The sequence below is a fragment of the Eubalaena glacialis genome, chromosome 9, assembly GCF_028564815.1.
Source record: "Eubalaena glacialis isolate mEubGla1 chromosome 9, mEubGla1.1.hap2.+ XY, whole genome shotgun sequence".
Lineage (NCBI taxonomy): Eukaryota > Metazoa > Chordata > Mammalia > Artiodactyla > Balaenidae > Eubalaena > Eubalaena glacialis.
In genome coordinates, this window is record NC_083724.1 from 44,728,599 (window position 1) to 44,747,592 (window position 18,994).

At 43.3% G+C, this 18,994-nt stretch overlaps 1 protein-coding gene across 4 annotated transcripts in view; it reads right to left on the reverse strand.

Annotated features, from left to right (window-relative positions):
• GCNT1 (glucosaminyl (N-acetyl) transferase 1) overlaps positions 1–18,730 on the reverse strand; it is a 57,107-nt gene extending 38,377 nt beyond the window's left edge. The window contains exons 1-3 of one of the 4 annotated variants that reach the window (XM_061201175.1): positions 18,460–18,543; positions 17,802–17,839; positions 17,527–17,646 (exon numbers count right to left, since the gene is read on the reverse strand). The gene's annotated coding sequence lies outside the window, so the exon portion shown is untranslated. Of the gene's footprint in view, positions 1–17,526; positions 17,647–17,801; positions 17,840–18,459; positions 18,550–18,685 lie in introns of those variants that run through there. The other 3 variants (XM_061201176.1, XM_061201174.1, XM_061201177.1) reach the window with 3 other exon arrangements.
• Positions 18,731–18,994: the final 264 nt, after the last annotated feature.

Sequence of the window (18,994 nt, forward strand, 5' to 3'; positions counted from 1 at the left end):
GTAGCTGAGGCTCGGGCTTCGGAGGTCAGATTGCAGGGAGAGGAATGGGGTTGGCGGCGTGAACACAGCCTGAAGGGGGATAGTGCACCACAGCTAGCCGGAAGGGAGTCCGGGAAAAGGTTTGGAGCTCCCTAAGGGGCAAGAGACCATTGTTTCAGGGTGCGCAAGGAGAGGGGATTCAGAGCATCGCCTAAACAAGCTCCAGAGATGGGCGCAAGCCCCGGCTATCAGCGCGGACCCCAGAGACGGGCATGAGATGCTAAGGCTGCTGCTGCCGCCACCAAGAAGCCTGTGTGCAAGCACAGGTCACTATCCATACCTCCCCTCCCAGGAGCCTGTGCAGCCCACCACTGTCAGGGTCCTGTGATCCGGGGACAACTTCCCCGGGAGAACACACGGTGCACGTCAGGCTGTTGCAACGTCACACCGGCCTCTGCCGCCACAGGCTCCCCAGCATCCGTAGCCCTCCCTCCCCCCGGGCTGAGTGAGCCAGAGCCCCTGAAGCAGCTGCTCCTTTAACCCCGTCCTGTCTGAGTGAAGAACAGATGCCCTCAGGCGACCTACACACAGAGGCGGGGCCAAATCCAAAGCTGAAACCCAGGAGCTGTGCGAACAAAGAAGAGAAAGGGAAATTTCTCCCAGCAGCCTCAGGAGCAGCGGATTAAATCTCCACAATCAACTTGATGTACCCTGCATCTGTGGAATATCTGAATAGACAAGGAATCATCCCAAATTGAGGAGGTGGACTTTGGGAGCGACGATATATATATTTTTTTCCCTTTTTCTCTTTTTGTGAGTGTGTATGTGTATGCTTCTGTGTGTGATTTTGTCTGTACAGCTTTGCTTTTACCATTTGTCCTAGGGTTCTGTCTGTCCATTTTTTTTTTTTAGTATAGTTTTTAGTGCTTGTTATCATTGGAGGATTTGTTTTTTGGTTTGGTTGCTATCTTCTTTCTCTCTTTTCTTTCTTTTTTTTATTACATTTTAACTTTTTTATTTTTAATAATTATTTTTTACATTAATTATTTTATTTCACTTTATTTTTCTTTCTTTCTTTTTTTCTCCCTTTTCTTCTCAGCCGTGTGGCTGACAGGGTCTTGGTGCTCCGAACGGATGTCAGGCCTGAGTCGCTGAGGTGGGAGAACCGAGTTCAGGTCACTGGTCCACCAGAGACCTCCCAGCTCCACGTAATACCAAATGGCGAAAGCTCTCCCAGAGATCTCCATCTCAACGCTAAGACCGAGCTCCACTCAATGACCAGCAAGCTATACAGTGTTGGACACCCTATGCCAAACAACTAGCAAGACAGGAACACAACCCCACCCATTAGCAGAGAGGCTGCCTAAAATCATAATAAAGTCACAGACACCCCAAAACACACCACCAGACACGGTCCTGCCCACCAGAAAGACAAGATCCAGCCTCATCCACCAGAACACAGGCACCAGTCCCCTCCACCAGGAAGCCTACACAAGCCACTGAACCAACCTTACCCACTGGGGACAGACACCAAAAACAACGGGAACTATGAACCTGCAGCCTGCGAAAAGGAGACCCCAAACACAGTAAGTAAAGCAAAACATAGCAGATGAAGGAGCTAGGTAAAAACCCAAAAGACCAAACAAATGAAGAGGAAATAGGCAGTCTACCTGAAAAAGAATTCAGAGTAATGCTAGTAAAGATGATCCAAAATCTTGGAAACAGAATGGAGAAAATACAAGAAACGTTTAACAAGGACCTAGAAGTACTAAAGAGTATACAAACAATGATGAACAACACAATAAACGAAATTTAAAATTCTCTAGAAGGAATCAATAGCAGAATAACTGAGGCAGAAGAACAGATAAGTGACCCGGAAGATAAAATAGTGGAAATAACTACTGCAGAGCAGAAGAAAGAAAAAAGAATGAAAAGAATCAAGAACAGTCTCAGAGACCTCCGGGACAACATTAAACGCACCAACATTCGAATTATAGGGGTCCCAGAAGAAGAAGAGAAAAAGAAAGGGACTGAGAAAATATTTGAAGAGATTATAGCTGAAAACTTCGTTAATATGGGAAAGGAAATAGTTAATCAACTCCAGGGAGCGCAGAGAGTCCCATATAGGACAATCTAAGGAGAAACACGCCAAGACACATATTAATCAAACGATCAAAAATTAAATACAAAGAAAAAATATTAAAAGCAGCAAGGGAAAAACAACAAATAGCATATAAGGAAATCCCCATAAGGTTAACAGCTGATCTTTCAGCAGAAACTCTGCAAGCCAGAAGGGAGTGGCAGGACATACTTAAAGTGATGAAAGGGAAAAACCTACAACCAAGATTACTCTACCCAGCAAGGATCTCATTGAGATTCAACAGAGAAATTAAAACCTTTACACACAAGCAAAAGCTAGGTCAGCACCACCAAACCAGCTTTACAACAAATGCTGAAAGAACTTCTCTAGACAGGAAACACAAAAGAAGGAAAAGACCCACAATAACAAACCCAAAACAATTAAGAAAATGGTAATAGGAACATACATATCGATAATTACCTTAAATGTAAATGGATTAAATGCTCCAACCAAAAGACACAGACTGGCTGAATGGATACAAAAACAAGACCAGTATATATGCTGTCTACAAGAGACCCACTTCAGACCTAGGGACACATACAGACCAAAAATGAGAGGATGGGAAAAGACATTCCATGCAAATGGAAATCAAAAAAAAGCTGGAATAGCAATTCTCATATCAGACAAAGTAGACTTTAAAACAAAGACTATTATAAGAGACAAAGAAGGACACTACATAATGATCAAGGGATCAATCCAAGAAGAAGATATAACAATTGTAAGTATTTATGCACCCAACATAGGAGCACCTCAATACATAAGGCAAGTTCTAACAGCCATAAAAGGGGAAATCGACAGGAACACAATCATAGTAGGGGACTTTTAACACCCCATTTTCACCAATGGAAAGATCATCCAAAATGAAAATAAATAAGGAAACACAAGCTTTAAATGATACATTAAACAGGATGGACTTAATTGATATTTATAGGACATTCCAGCCAAAAACAACTGAATTCACTTTCTTCTCAAGTGCTCATGGAACATTCTCCAGGATAGATCATATCTTGGGTCACAAATCAAGCCTTGGTAAATTTAAGAAAACTGAAATCATATAAAGTATCTTTTCCAACCACAATGCTATAAGACTAGATATCGATTACAGGAAAAAATCTGTAAAAAATACAAACACATGGAGGCTAAACAATACACTACTTAAAAACCAAGAGATCACTGAAGAAATCAAAGAGGAAATCAAAAAATACCTAGAAACAAATGACAATGAAAACACGACGACCCAAAACCTATGGGATGCAGCAAAAGCAGTTCTAAGAGGGAACTTTATAGCAATACAATCCTACCTTAAAAAACAAAATATCTCAAATAAACAACCTAACCTTACACCTAAAGCAATTAAAGAAAGAACAAAAAAACCCCAAGTTAGCAGGAGGAAAGAAATCATAAAGATCAGATCAGAGATAAATGAAAAAGAAATGAAGGAAACAGTAGCAAAGATCAATAAAACTAAAAGCTGGTTCTTTGAAAAGATAAACAAAATTGATACACCATTAGCCAGACTCATCAAGAAATAAAAAGGAGAAGACTCAAATCAATAGAATTAGAAATGAAAAAGGAGAAGTAACAACTGACACTGCAGAAATACAAAGGATCATGAGAGATTACCCCATGCAACTATATGCCAATAAAATGGACAACCTGGAAGAAATGGACAAATTCTTAGAAAAGCACAACCTTCCAAGACTGAACCAGGAAGAAATAGAAAATATAAACAGACCAATCACAAGCACTGAAATTGAGACTGTGATTAAAAATCTTCCAACAAACAGAAGCCCAGGACCAGATGGCTTCACAGGCGAATTCTATCAAACATTTAGAGAAGAGCTAACACCTATCCTTCTCAAACTCTTCCAAAATATAGCAGAGGAAGGAACACTCCCAAACTCATTCTACGAGGCCACCATCACCATGATACCAAAACCAGACAAAGATGTCACAAAGAAAGAAAACTACAGGCCAATATCACTGATGAACATAGATGCAAAAATCCTCAACAAAATACTAGCAAACAGAATCCAACAGCACATTAAAAGGATCATACACCATGATCAAGTGGGGTTTATCCTAGGAATGCAAGGATTCTTCAATATACGCAAATCAATCAACGTGATACACCATATTAACAAATTGAAGAATAAAAACCACATGATCATCGCAATAGATGCAGAAAAAGCTTTCAACAAAATTCAACACCCATTTATGATAAAAACCCTCCAGAAAGTAGGCATAAAGGGAACTTACCTCAACATAATATAGGCCATATATGACAAACCCACAGCCAATGGGTATTCTCAATGGTGAAAAACTGAAACCATTTCCTCTAAGATCAGGAACAAGACAAGGTTGCCCACTCTAACCACTATTATTCAACATAGTTTTGGAAGTTTTAGCCACAGCAATCAGAGAAGAAAAAGAAATAAAAGGAATCCAAATCGGAAAAAGAAGAAGTAAAGCTGTCACTGTCTGCGGATGACATGATACTATACATAGAGAATCCTAAAGATGCTACCAGAAAACTACTAGAGCTAATCAATGAATTTGGTAAAGTAGCAGGATACAAAATTAATGCACAGAAATCTCTTGCATTCCTATACACTAATGATGAAGAATCTGAAAGAGAAATTAAGGAAACACTCCCATTTACCACTGCAACAAAAAGAATAAAATACCTAGGAATAAACCTACCTAAGGAGACAAAAGACCTGTATGCAGAAAACTATAAGACACTGATGAAAGAAATTAAAGATGATACCAACAGATGGGAGATATATCATGTTCTTGGATTGGAAGAATCAGCATTGTGAAAATGACTATACTACCCAAAGCAATCTACAGAGTCAATGCAATCCCTATTAAACTACCAATGGCATTTTTCACAGAACTAGAACAAAAAATTTCACAATTTGTATGGAGACACAAAAGACCCCGAATAGCCAAAGCAATCCTGAGAAAGAAAAATGGAGCTGGAGGAATCAGGCTCCCAGACTTCAGACTATACTACAAAGCTTCAGACTATACTATAAATCAAGACAGTATGGTATGGTACTGGCACAAAAACAGAAATATAGATCAACGGAACAGGATAGAAAGCCCAGAGATAAACCCACGCACATATGGTCACCTTATTTTTGATAAAGGAGGCAAGAATATACAATGGAGAAAAGACAGCCTCTTCAGTAAGTGGTGCCGGGAAAACTCGACAGCTACATGTAAAAGAATGAAATTAGAACACTCCCTAACACCATACACAAAAATAAACTCAAAATGGATTAAAGACCTAAATGTAAGGCCAGACACTATAAAACTCTTATTAGAGGAAAACATAGGCAGAACACTCTGTGACGTAAATCACAGCAAGATCCTTTTTGACCCACCTCCTAGAGAAATGGAAATAAAAACAAAAATAAGCAAATGGGACCTAATGAAACTTAAAAGCTTTTGCACAGCAAAGGAAACCCTAAACAAGACGAAAAGACAACCCTCAGAATGGGAGAAAATATTTGCAAATGAAGCAACTGACAAAGGATTAATCTCCAAAATTTACAAGCAGCTTATGAGCTCAATATCAAAAAAACAAACAACCCAATCCAAAAATGGGCAGAAGACCTAAATAGACATTTCTCTAAAGAAGGTATACAGATTGCCAACAAACACATGAAAGACTGCTCAACATCACTAGTCATTAGAGAAATGCAAATCAAAACTACAATGAGGTATCACCTCACACCAGTCAGAATGGCCATCATCAAAAATTCTACAAATAATAAATGCTGCAGAGGGTGTGGAGAAAAGGGAACCCTCTTGCACTGTTGGTGGGAATGTAAATTGATACAGCCACTATGGAGAACAGTATGGAGGTTCCTTATAAAACTAAAAATAGAACTACCATACGACCCAGCAATCCCACTACTGGGCATATACCCACAGAAAACCATAATTCAGAAAGAGTCATGTACCACAATGTTCACTGCAGCTCTATTTACAATAGCCAGGACATGGAAGCAACCTAAGTGTCCATCGACAAATGAATGGATAAAGAAGATGTGGCACATATACACAATGGAATATTACTCAGCCATAAAAGGAAACAAAATTGAGTTATTTGTAGTGAGGTGAATGGACCTAGAGTCTGTCAAACAGAGTGAAGCAAGTCAGAAAGAGAAAAACAAATATCATATGCTAACACATATATATGGAATCCAAAAAAAAAAAAAAAAAGAAAATGGTTCTGAAGAACCTAGGGGCAGGACAGGAATAAAGACGCAGACGTAGAGAATGGACTTGAGGACCTGGGGAGGGGGAAGGGTAAGCTGGGACGAAGTGAGAGAGTGGCATGGACTTATATATACTACCAAATGTAAAATAGATAGCTAGTGGGAGGCGGCCGCGTGGCGTGGGGAGATCAGCTCGGTGCTTTGTGACCACCTAGAGGGGTGAGATAGGGAGGGTGGGAGGGAGACGCAAGAGGGAGGAGATACGAGGATATATGTATATGTATAGCTGATTCACTTTGTTATAAAGCAGAAACTAACACACCACTGTAAAGCAATTATACTCCAATAAAGATGTTAAAAAATAATAATCATAATTTTAAGCAATTTATTTGGGTTAAGGATCATACATACATTAGTTTTTATAGAGAATAAGTGAGCCAACCTGTAATGTACTTACACTATACTTGATACATAATGAGCCTTCAATGAACATTAGCAATTTATTCATTATTATTGTTTATATTTCCTCATCTGGACATTGTTCAAATCTTTAATTCATATCTAACTTTTTTCAGACACCCCGCCCCCCAAATAAGAAACTGTATCTCAAGTTTATTGACAAATACCTGAATACACTTAATTCCACACAAGCAGCTATTATACAAAACACTGTGTTATACAAAAAGCTATTATACAAAACCTATCATATAGGTTCTAGGGGAAAAATACAATCACAAATAATGCATCTCCCTGATCTCAAAGAGTTCACACAAAGGTTACTTGCTGAGCCTTCTGCGGGAAATTATAGGCTTGGTCAATACAGTAAAAAACTATTTTGGAAACAATGCATCCACTGTAGAGCTGCAAGAAACTTGAGAATGCATCTAGTCCTGCTAGAAACACCAGCTCTGGTGGGCAGTTACTAGGTTGTGGAGGTCAGGTGGATCCTGTGGTCCAATAAATTATGAGAAATGTGGTCAGAAACAAAGTTGGACAAGATGCTGTACTCCCGGGCTTCTTCCTTCTAATAGCTCTCAAGATGGTAATGCTCACCATGAATATTTAAAGACAGGTACAAGGGACAGGGTGTTCAGAATTTCTCAAATTTGACCAAGAACACATTTTAGAGCAGCAGATTACAACCATAAAAAATCCAGCTAGTCCCAAGCCCCACTCTCCTCTTTAACTCACGAAGAAGCTGGGGCCCAGGGGCACAAGTGACTTTTCTAAGGGTCAACTGTGAGTGGAAAGGCTGAGGGTTCACCCTGAACTTCACCCTGTCAGAATGTGCGTTTTTACACTCTACTGCTTTGCCTCAACTCAATTTGGTGGGGGAGGGGAATGGGGGCGGGGGAGATAGGAAGGGCCGGGCCACACAAACCCAAACGGGAAATCTGATTCCTGTGTGGTTAATGGCCATCAAACATCGCTTCTTTTCTTTTCTTCCATCCCCTTTCAATACAGGTCAAATTTCATAACCAAAAAAAGAAAGAAAAAAAAGTCTCTATATGAGTCCAACAAGAAATCTAGTGTATTATTTTCTTACATTTACACTTTATTTTTAACCTCCCTACCCCACCTCCCCAAAATGGTACTACTAAGCATGATCAATCTACCTTGTAAGGCTGACTTTCACCATGTTCCAAAATCACATCTACCATCAAACACTGGTCCCTTTCCTAATGGGTCCAATTTAGCACAGAGGCTAATCCTCAAAATAACCAGAAACGTCTAAGGATGTTACAGAACCAAACTTGGGTCCACGTATCTGTGCAAAGTAAAGCCAATCTACTGACACTGGGTTATGGTGAAGGAAAATGCAGCCTTTATTGTAAGGTGCCAGACAAGGAGTCCGGGGCTGCCAATGCTCAAAAAACCCCGAACTCCTCGACGGTTTTGGGGAAACAGTTTTTTTTAGGCAAACTTTGGGGGGCAGGTCTGCAGGGTGTGTGCCCTTCCTCTGATTGGTTGGTGGTGAGGCAACAGGGTGGTGTTCCAACAATCTCAACCATCAGCCTTCTGGTTCCAACCAGTCTGGGGCCCACGGGCCTGAAGTTACCACCCTCCACCTGGGTGGGGGGCCTTAGTTCCCGTAAAAGAGATCAGAGATCCCTTCAGGAGAAACCAGGGCCCCCTGACTGATGGCTGCACTATTTGTTCCTTGACTGCCTTTCCTTTGTTTCTGCATTCCCTCCCTCCTCTAAGTAGTAACTATTTGAATCTGACCTTTGGAACTCAGGGAAGGTCTAGGAGGCTAAAATCTTTTCCCTACAAGCAAGAAGTGGTGGGGCATGGAAAGGCTTTGTACTTGGGAGGGCTCCACAGGGTCCTGCTTTCATGGATACCAAACAAGGTGTTCAAAGGCACTCATTTTGATTTGTGCATGTGTTTGAAAATCTTGTATTTTTTTTTTTTTTTTCCTTTTTTGGCCGGGCTGTGCGGCATGCAGGATCTTAGTTCCCCGACCAGGGTTCCCCTGCATTGGGAGCGTGGAGTCTTAACCACTGGACCGCCAGGGAAGTCCTGAAAATCTTGTATTTTTATAGCCATGCCTATTTTCAGGGAACTTGCAAGTTCTCTGATAAAAGGCAATCAACACAATATTGTCAGGTTGACTATAGTGTACTTTTAAAATACTTCAGCAGAGCCAGTAAGATGTAAATGTGCTGATTTTCATCTATACCTGGGAGCTACAGAGGTCAAGAGCCCTAAACAGGAACACATTCCTGGGACAGCCGCACTCTAGTGGCAGCTACTACGAGTGCTTCAGGTATTTTCACTGCAAACCAGAGGTTTTGTTAATTAGCAGGAGTGTTAGAACTGGATCTTCCTGGGTGAAGCTAATGACTTTGATTAACAGGGCATTTGAGAAAAGAGTCGACAAAGATGAGATCAGGATGCTCCGTCTATGTGGATGGATTAGGGATATTCTAGAGGCACGTCCTACGCTTACATCCAAAGGACACATAAGCCTGGCAAGTCGAATAGCCTGGGATGGTGCCCTGGGAGCATTCCTGGGTCCAGCTGCTGATTCCAGAAAATTCGTGATTACTTGACTGCAACATGATGATGGTCAGCTGAATCCTGCTGGAATGTCTGACACCTGTGCCTCAAGTCAACCTTTTGCGGGAGAGGCAGTCAGAGCCCCAAGACAGGACACAGCTGACCTGGACTGGCTTTTTAACCTTCACCTGCCCAGAGAACTGCAGCCCTCCACCAATCTCTGCCTGCCAAAAACACCCAAACTGGCTTGTATGGGTGCACGGGCAACAGCAATGACGTGGCTAGTGAATGAAAGAAAGGGAAGCCACATGACTTAAAGCATTTACCTGTCCCAGAGCAAAGGGCTGACGACAAGATTTCTTGAAGTTCCATGGCTTTTTGTGCTTGTTTTTTAAAGTGTTCAAAGTGGTTTGTTTAAAGGAAGTTTAATGTACACATTTCAAGGGAAACAAGACACAGCATTCAATTCTTTCCAGAGTTTGAGCACTTAGTTTTACTCTAATAGCAGTTTTATTTTCCACTGAGTGAGCTACAGGAGCGTATCATGGGGAAGAGGCAGTTTTAGATTAAAGTTTACAAGGAAAGCAAGTTTTCAGACTGTCCTATGTGTGTGGCGGGGTCGGGGGGGAGGAGAGACACAGCAGTTTGACTCAAAGTTTTTAATGATAAGCTTGCAAAATTTTTACTACAAACACTAAGAGTAAAAGCTTTAAGTACCTTCAATATATGTATATTTCTTTAACAATTACATGTACTACTGTACATATGTACCTTAAATGATGTGCATTATGAAACAAAAAGGTGGCGCAAGAGGAAATAAAACCTATTAGCTTAGTCACTTAGGGCACAAGAGTTCTTGCTCACTACAAATTTTTATTAATATTTGTAATGAAAGCAATATATTAAATATGCTTCATTATTTTTGAAAACCCCCAATTACTTTGCGATCCAGCGCTTGAATGACTGCTTCCAAGCTCACTGTACTGTAACATTTTGCTTTAATGGTTGTCTGGGGTGACAGGGATACACTGGAAAAACAGCAGAACACACTTAGCTCTGCTTCCCAAATCGTGATACTTTTCTGTCTATTGACCAATTATAAAAAGCTCCTTGATGAGATTCAACTGGTAAAGTTTCAATCAGTCGTTCTTGCAAATTAGTCTCAGGTGTCACATTTTTATAAATTCAACAAATAGATTCAAAACTTACTGATATTCTTCACCTAAAACATTTTAACAGGTAGACAATTCTGTTTCCAAGTTTTTAAAAGTTTTTTCTGGGACTTCCCTGGTGGTCCAGTGGTTGAGACTCCACGCTTCCACTGCAGGGGGCGCGGGTAAGAATCCGCCTGCCAATGCAGGGGACACGGGTTCGCCCCCTGGTCCGGGAAGATCCCACACGCGGCGGAGCAACTAAGCCCCTGCAAGCCACAGCGACTGAGCCCACGGGCCTAGAGCCCGTGCTCCGCAACAAGAGAAGCCACCGCAATGAGAAGCCCGCGCACCACAACGAAGAGTAGCCCCGCTTGCCGCAACTAGAGAAAGCCCGTGCGCAGCAACAAAGACCCAACTCAGCCAAAAATAAAAAATTAATTAATTAATTTTTAAAAAATAAATAAAATAAAAATAAAAAGTTTTTTCTTTTGGGAAGGGGAGGGTTTTGATAACTCACAAATCTACCATATTTCTTGGCAACATGTTCACATCCTAATGCAAACGTTTTCCAAATGGTTATTTCCAAATGCCTCTGTAGCATAAATTTCTTCTGAAAAGCAGTCACTCCCCCTCTTCTTGTGAGAATTTCACACTTATCTTGGATTGTTCCTGCTCTCCAAAGTAGCTGCAACTACTGACAGGCACAGCAAAACTGGGAAAGGGCAGCAAATCTGGAAACCTTGTCTTTTGTTAAAAAAAGATGCAGACACCTGTAAACTCAACCGCTCTTAGGTGGGTGCCGGGAAGAGAACCAGGGATGCTGAGTGGTGCGAAGATGGTCACGCTCCCTCCCCAGAGCATTATAAAGGATGGTAAAGCATCTACCACCTGAAGCTGCAATTCTCTCATGCCCTGACACACATCCAACAAGGTGAATGCTCAACTTCAGCTCCCGTGGCTGAGAATCAAATCTCAGGACACCTGTAACCCACTCACCGCTAAGTCTCAGTTCACTGTTGGAGAGATGCCGTGATTTAAAGCCTTTGTGTTGATAAAACAACTACATAACTCAATGATACCCTGTCACTGGCAAATTGCAACACTTCACAATATGCTTAAGGGCGAGGTGAGGGGGGCCCCACCTGGGCGAGGAATCCCAGCCTCCTCCTCCTCCTTAGGAAATCACACTCCTCGCACAGGATAGCAGATCCAGAAGGCACCACTGGCAACACAGACTTCAACTAGTAAGACAGCTTGGTTTCCTTCTTAAATATTTACAAAATTATGAATAGAAGGTCTTATACTTTCCTTCAACACCCCCACAGAATCGTCATTCGCCTCCTGCTTTGGATGCCAATCTATTTCGTTCATAATGGTCTCAACCTAATTGTTCTTACACAATAGGCAAATACAGTAAATTCCAGGTAATAGGCTGGAGCTCAATGGGGCAGAATGGCTTTAAATGGTCTGGTAGCCGAGGGAGTGGCTCTCACCTTGGCTGTACACATGTTGGAACTACCGGGGAGCTTTCCAAGAATACCGATCCCCCTCCCTGAGATTTGATGGAATTGGTCTGGAGTTTGACCTGAGTGGCAGGAATTTTAAAAGCTCCCAAGTGTTCCTAATGTATAGTCAACATTGAGAACTTGGACATGTACCTGCGCATTGAGGAGGGAGCCTGGGAAGACCCTTCCCCTCCAGAAGCCTCCCCCCCACCCCAGGGGCCTTGATGTCCATCAAAATAAGCTCTCAGGTGAGCATTAATGCCTTTAGTCATCAAGCATAAGGTGAAAGGTGGGAAATGATTTGAAGAAAAGGTAGTAAGAGGCTATTTCAGGTACGTGGGGCTGAGGTGTTTTTTACAACACTTCTGACACCAAATGCGGGGTTTTTTCCTCCTGACGCCCACCAATTCTGACACCAACTGGGTACTCAACCATTCAGTTCAATTCTGTCACGAACTAGCTGGAGTCAGCCCAGACCCCACAGATTAAGGGCTCAGTCCCACAAGACTGCCCGCACTTCAGTCATCAGCTGCAAATGGGGTACCCAGGCAAATTATAAATTTGGGGGTTCCGTGAATTCAGCGTTTCTCATGACACCCCAACCCCAGGTTCAAAAATTTGCTAGCACAGCTAGGATTCCAGAAAACACTTTACTTACTACTACAGTTCATTAGAAAGCATACAACTCAGCAACAGCCAAAAGGAAGAGATACATAGGGCAAGGTATAGGGGGACGGGTGCCGAGCTTCCTGGCTTCTCCTCCCAGCAGGCTGCCCCTGCTCAGCACCTTGATGTGTGCAGCAACCCAGAAGCTCTCCAAACGGTGTTGTTCAAGTGTTTTTATAACCCAATCCCTAGCACCTCCTCCCCTTCCCAGAGGTCACCGTGTGGGGCTGAAAAGTTCCAACCCTCTTAATTACTTGGTCTTTCTAGTGACCAGTCTCATCCTGAGGCTACCTAGGGTCCCTTCTTACTCCCACATCCTCAGCCTCTCCCATCTCTACTAGAAACTTCCCAACAGCATCAGAATACGTTCAAGTTTCTTCAATCTCAATTTGAAAAAACAAGCCAAAAAGAAACAAGCAAAGAGTGGGCCACAGACACCATATTTCCTCCCTACCCCGCAGATATACCTGGCTTCTCAGTCTTAACCAATTTCTCCTCTTCATCCGAGCACAATGATCAAACTCTCCAGGACCAGCCCCCTCCGCTTCTCATTCTACACCCCTCTTTGGATGATCTTCTTTAAGCATCTCATGCTCTGACAGACTGAGCTAGCGGAGCACTGGAGGATCTTTTTCATATGCAATGATTATTTGCAATACCTCCCAAATATGTCATTTCCACCCCAGATCTCTTTCAGGAGTTCCCGTTGCCTACTCCCTGACTCCACCTGGACGTCTCACAAGCAAACAGATATGAATGGAATTACCTTCCCTCTCCCACCCTGTACCAACCCACTCCTCCTCTAGTGCCTTCAACCATAAATGGTTTCACCATCCTATCCCACTCAGGTATTTATGCCAAACTTTTAAATCATCCTTGATACCTCCCTATCAACTATATCCAAATAGTCACTACCTTCTTACTGATTTTTAACTACAAACTCAATGTCTCTCTCCCTCTCTCCCTCCCTCCCAAGCGCCCCCTCTATCCCTGGGTGACTGAAAAGCCTTTGCACTATTGCACCCAATTCTCCCCCTCCCCAGGGTAGCCGCATATGACTGCACAGGCTGTGCCCACACAAAGTGACTGGCTCAGGGGGCTGCCTTTAGGCCCGATCTGGTGGGACAAGCAGTACATCTTTTCTAATTGGTCCACCCAGAAGGGAAGCCTTTTTCTGGTTTGCACAAAGGCACTGTATATGCCAACAGGGCTTACCCCTCCAAACACAGCAGTGACGATATCATTTTTAAAACCCAAATCTAATCATCTCATCTCCCATTTGAAAGCTTTCAATGAGATCTCCCTACCTTTTCATTAAAGTCCAAAGTTCAAAAAATGACCCGAGGCCTCATCCCAAGCCACGTTCCTTCCTTGGTCTCAACCATTTCAGCCTGGAACTTTAAACCCTAATTCACCTGACTACTTCCTTCTCATTTTTAAGGCCTCATTTTAAATATCTCTTTTTAGGTGGACCTACCCTGAGTAATCCCCTCCCCTAAACTAGGTTAGGTCCCCAGGTTAAATGTTCTCTGGACATCTGTGCTTTTCTGAAGTACCACTTATGACTGTGATTGCCTGTGTGACTACGTGCTGGTCAGCCCCCTGCCCACCCCCAACCAGCCACTAGACTAAATGGTTCATAAAGGCAGGGACCCTCTATCCCATTCACAGCTGTAGCCCCAGAGCTGACAATGCCTGGCATCCAACAGGTGCTCAGTAAATAGCTGTTCAATGAGTAAACAGGTGCAGGTGCCCAGGTCCCTCGCAAACCATCTGGCTCCCTCTTTAGCAAAAGAATAATTAATCATGGGAGGAAGTTCGTAGTAAATTTAGTGCACTGATTATCAAATACACATAGACTCCTGATTGGAAATATTTGGACAATCAAAGAATCAGAAATTCTGGGTGCTTCATGGCAGCAGGAACACTTCTCTGGATTTGCATTTGTGACCACAATCCTCTTTTGAGCTATGGACAGAGTTTTACCAGGGCCAGTTTCCTGTGTGCTGTTGCACAGGACCCTGAGCTTTGCTTAGCGCTCAGCTGTCTGTCACCACCCTGAAATTCTTCATAATATTTAAACAAGGGGCCCCACAAATCATGTAGCCAGTCCTGAGTCTTACAAATTAGTCTGATTTCTCTAAGGATGCATCGTTTATAACCAGGGCAATGTTTTCAACCTCCCAAGGTCTAAAAAAAGAGGATTATACTTGCAGGACATTTTTTCTTCTGATAAGCAATATCATATATTACTTAGCGTTCTCCTTCATAAAATTAGGATATCTCAGACTACAGAAACACATGGTTGTCCTAGTTACTGCTGTTAGGCAAAAAGTTTTAAATTTCTTTTAAAACTAAATTCCACTTTGAACATGGTTTAGATTGAGTCTCTCTTTTAAAATTTTTGCTTAAAATTTTTTGTTTGTTGTTCTAATATTAGGGATTGTGTCAATTTTTTCAAATCAATAACCATGGTCCACTGATACTCCATCACCTTAAAAAAAAACTGAAAGACAATGAGCACACTAAAGAGAAAAATGAAAACTGCTGTATAACTCCTTTTTAGCTTCCACATTTTAAACTTTAGAAATTTAACAGCTGCATCAAACACTTGAGATTTCTTTGGCGATAAAACCTGGCAGAATACACGTGGCCATTCACGAAGAACACTGGTTTAGTCATCTTTATTATAAAAATATTTTAAATGTCAGATGTTTAAACTTTACCAATAGCTTCTCTAGTCATTAGAAGTTTAAAGTTAACTGTGTTTAGTATACAGTTTAGTTAATAAACATCTAGAGCATTTTAACTATTGCTGCATGTTTTTCTCAACTGGGTGACTCTGTTCCCCAGGGGACATTTGGCAATGTCTGGAGACATTTTTGGTTGTTATAACTAGATGGAGGGGGGACTTCCCTGGTGATCCAGTGGTTAAGACTCCGCCTTCCAATGCAGAGGACCCGGGTTTGATCCCTGGTTGGGGAACTAAGATCCCACGTGCCACGGGGGCAACTAAGCCCACACGCCACAACTACTGAGCCCCTGTGCTCTAGAGCCAGAGCGCCACAACTAGAGAGAAGCCCGCGCACCACAACAAAGAGCTCGCGTGCCGCAACTAAGACCTGTCGCAGCCAAATTAATTAATTAGTTAATTAATTAAAAAAAAAAAAAACCTAGACGGAGGCGACTGCTGGCATCCAGTGAGTCAAGCCAGGGACACTGCTACACATCTTACAATGCACAAGACAATCCCAACAGGAAATTATCTGGCCAAAAATGTCAAAAGTCCCGAAATTGAGAAACTCTGGTCTAAGCGTACATGTGTTTGCTACAGATAGGCAAAAGGACATATGACAACCTGAAGCCATGCCTCCTGTGTCAAAGCCACGGTGGTTAAAAGTACAGACGGGCCCCAGGAGAAAGACCAGATTTATAAGAATAGTCATTTGGGAACTCCCTTTTTAAGGTAGGGAGTAAGGCATCTGACATCCTGAGCTAGAACCATGAATAAACAGTAACAAAATTCCTTGGTTGGCCCAAAAAAGACTACTTTCCTCAATGCAGCTACACTAATGTACACTTCATAGAAAAGAGAAATTGAGATTCAGAAGAGATCATTTGCAATAGTATTAATTTGTTTCCTACCACCTCATTTCATGAAAAATGTACAATATATACATCATAGGTCAGAATTTTTCATTCACTTGAGAATGTGATCACCAGGTATAGCAGTTTCTAAGAGATTTGAAAACAGATGATGCAGCATGAACCAAATTTGATTTGATTTCTTGTGTTTTAAAAAAGAAAAAAGAAGAGCCAATATTTAAAATCCCTTTCTACATATTTTTTAATAAAGATTTTTTCAGTTATTGGGTGGGGGAGCTCTGGTCACATTGGGCCAGAATTCCTGCACAGTTATAGGGAGGAAATGGCCGATACCCACCCAGGTGTTGGCAGGTCCTCTGCAGGTCATCTGGGACCAATCAAGGTCCATTTAGCTCTCCCCACACATTACTTGCTCGGTGCCTGTAAATCTGTTGATTTCATTTTGTAAATAGTTGATAGTTCTCAAGAAAAACATTTTCCTTAGTGTTAAGCGGCTAAATTGCAAATGGAAAAGAAGAAACTAGTGACTTGAAGCAGTCCCATAATTAATCAAGAATGAACTATAATTAATGAAGAATGGAAGGGCCAAGGCTGAGAAGGCTCTTTCCAAGGTCAGGCTGAAGCAAAGGCAGAGGAGCTGACAGGAACCTTTAAACCCTCACCAAGAAATGGGGAAAACAAACAAACAAACAAAACTTCTTTCATCTATCAATAAAACTGAGTAAAAGTAAATTCGCCGTATATTACATTGTTTTTAAACATAGAGGAGTTAGCCATTTCTGAGAACTCAAAATCTTCCCAGAACTACCATCCTGAAGGCCTGCAAAAAATCCATTAAGCAACAGCAGAGAGCCACAGAGCCCGCATTTTCCTTCTTGCCCTAACTGAAATCTGTTACCAAATACTCCGGCAGGGGGGCTTGTTTGGAACTGCCTGGGTTCCTAGCAGGTAATGTACACTGATCTTTAACAACCATTCAGCCCTCCTCCTTCCCTTTATAAAACAAATCTGCCTTTCAGAACAGCTCTAAAAGAGGGGCAGAATGCCCCAGAAGAGCACGCAAGTCCCTGACCGGATGCCTCACCTACCCCTCACCAAATGCAGACCATGCTTTCTGTGAACACTGTATATCTTCCCAATTTGCCTCTTGTCCTACTAATTCTAAAATGAAGACTCTCTTCTCTCTAAAAAGAAATCACAAAGCCAAGGGTGTGCAGGATGCCAGGTGATACAAGACTCACCTCCAACCGGGCAGCCCTAAGGCCGAGGCTGGACCTACAAGCGACCTCATACAACGGGAAAGATGAGACGTGTGTAGCAGGCAGGGGTGCCTGTGTTTTGCTCGGCGTCCAGCGAAAGGGCTGCAAGGGGGGAAAAGAGCTGTGAGCGAGAGCTTCTTCCACCTTAAAAGCTAATAAACAAAAATTGGAAATATTTAAATCAGAAATTGGGTGCTAACAACACAAAACCAAAAAGAAACCGAGGAAGGGAGTAGAATGAGTTTAAGAAGAATCACCTGTTTCATGATAGACTCAGCAGCGCACGTTTCCTAGACTTGGCGTGAAGGATAGAGAGGGAACAGGAAGATGGGGAGACGCGTGAGGGCTTCAGAGCCCTTGAGTAGCGTCTCTTTTCCAGTGGTTTGCCCCAGGGTGAGTCATTTATTATCCTGGCGTAGGCTTCTTTTTCAGTAGAATGGGGGTAATAAATGCCTCTCTGCAGGGCTACAGTTAGGGTTAAATGAAGTTAAAGCCTCTGGGACAACAATGATAACTGTTCGCTCCCTGACTATCCACGCCCGCAGCCGCCAACTCCGATTCCTAAGCTCCTATTCGCTACGTGGACCAGGGGGAAAGAGACCAGAAAAAGTGGCTTCCAGATGACACTGGGAACCAGAGTCCTAGCTCCAGGCTCCCCGGACCGGACAGAAGAGTAGGGTCGAGGCAGGGCGCCCTGCACCATCCCCGGCCCCGGGCGCACAAGCTCGAAACCGATGCCCACCGCGCGTCCTCTTTCTCCTGCCCCGGCTACGCTTCCTCTTCCCCGGCGGAGCTGACCCGGCTCGGGGTAGCGAAGTCCTGGCTAAGACCCCGCTCCCTCCCTCCAGCCCATCCTTCCCCTTTCCTCCCCTGCAGCCAGGCAGCCGAGCAGGGACCTGATAGGGAGTTAGTTACCAGCAGCGAGCGCCTGGTCCCGAGAACGCTGGAAGGTGCTGGGCCGCGCGGATACGCTCCTCGCCTGGCGTTACGCTGCGCTGGGCTGCGCCGGTGGCGCTGGAGGACCTCGCCGCCCGGCCTCGGGCCGCCCACCCGCGCGCCACGCCCCTCGGGCCGCCCCTCTAGGCCCCGCCCAGCGCATCCCCGCCTAGCCGGCTTCATGGGCCTCGCCCGCCTCGCCCACCTCTGCTCTTGCAGGCGCCTCGGGCCACCCGGCAGAGGTCAGCACACCCTCAGGGCGTTTCCGTGGTCTGGGCGGAGGGCTGGACTCCGCGTGCTTCCTCTCTCTGCTTCCTCAGGTTGGCCCGGGTTCTTAGTTGGGAGAACCGCGTAAGGACTGGGCACGTGAGTGGAGTTTTTTATACCCCCTTCCTCGGAGGCAGGAAACGCGGGAAGCGCTGTCTTCTCTGATTTTAAAAATAAAAATAGGTTTTATAACGAAAAAGCAAAAAAAATTAATGCTAAGGCTCTTTACATCATGTTAAAGTTTAGA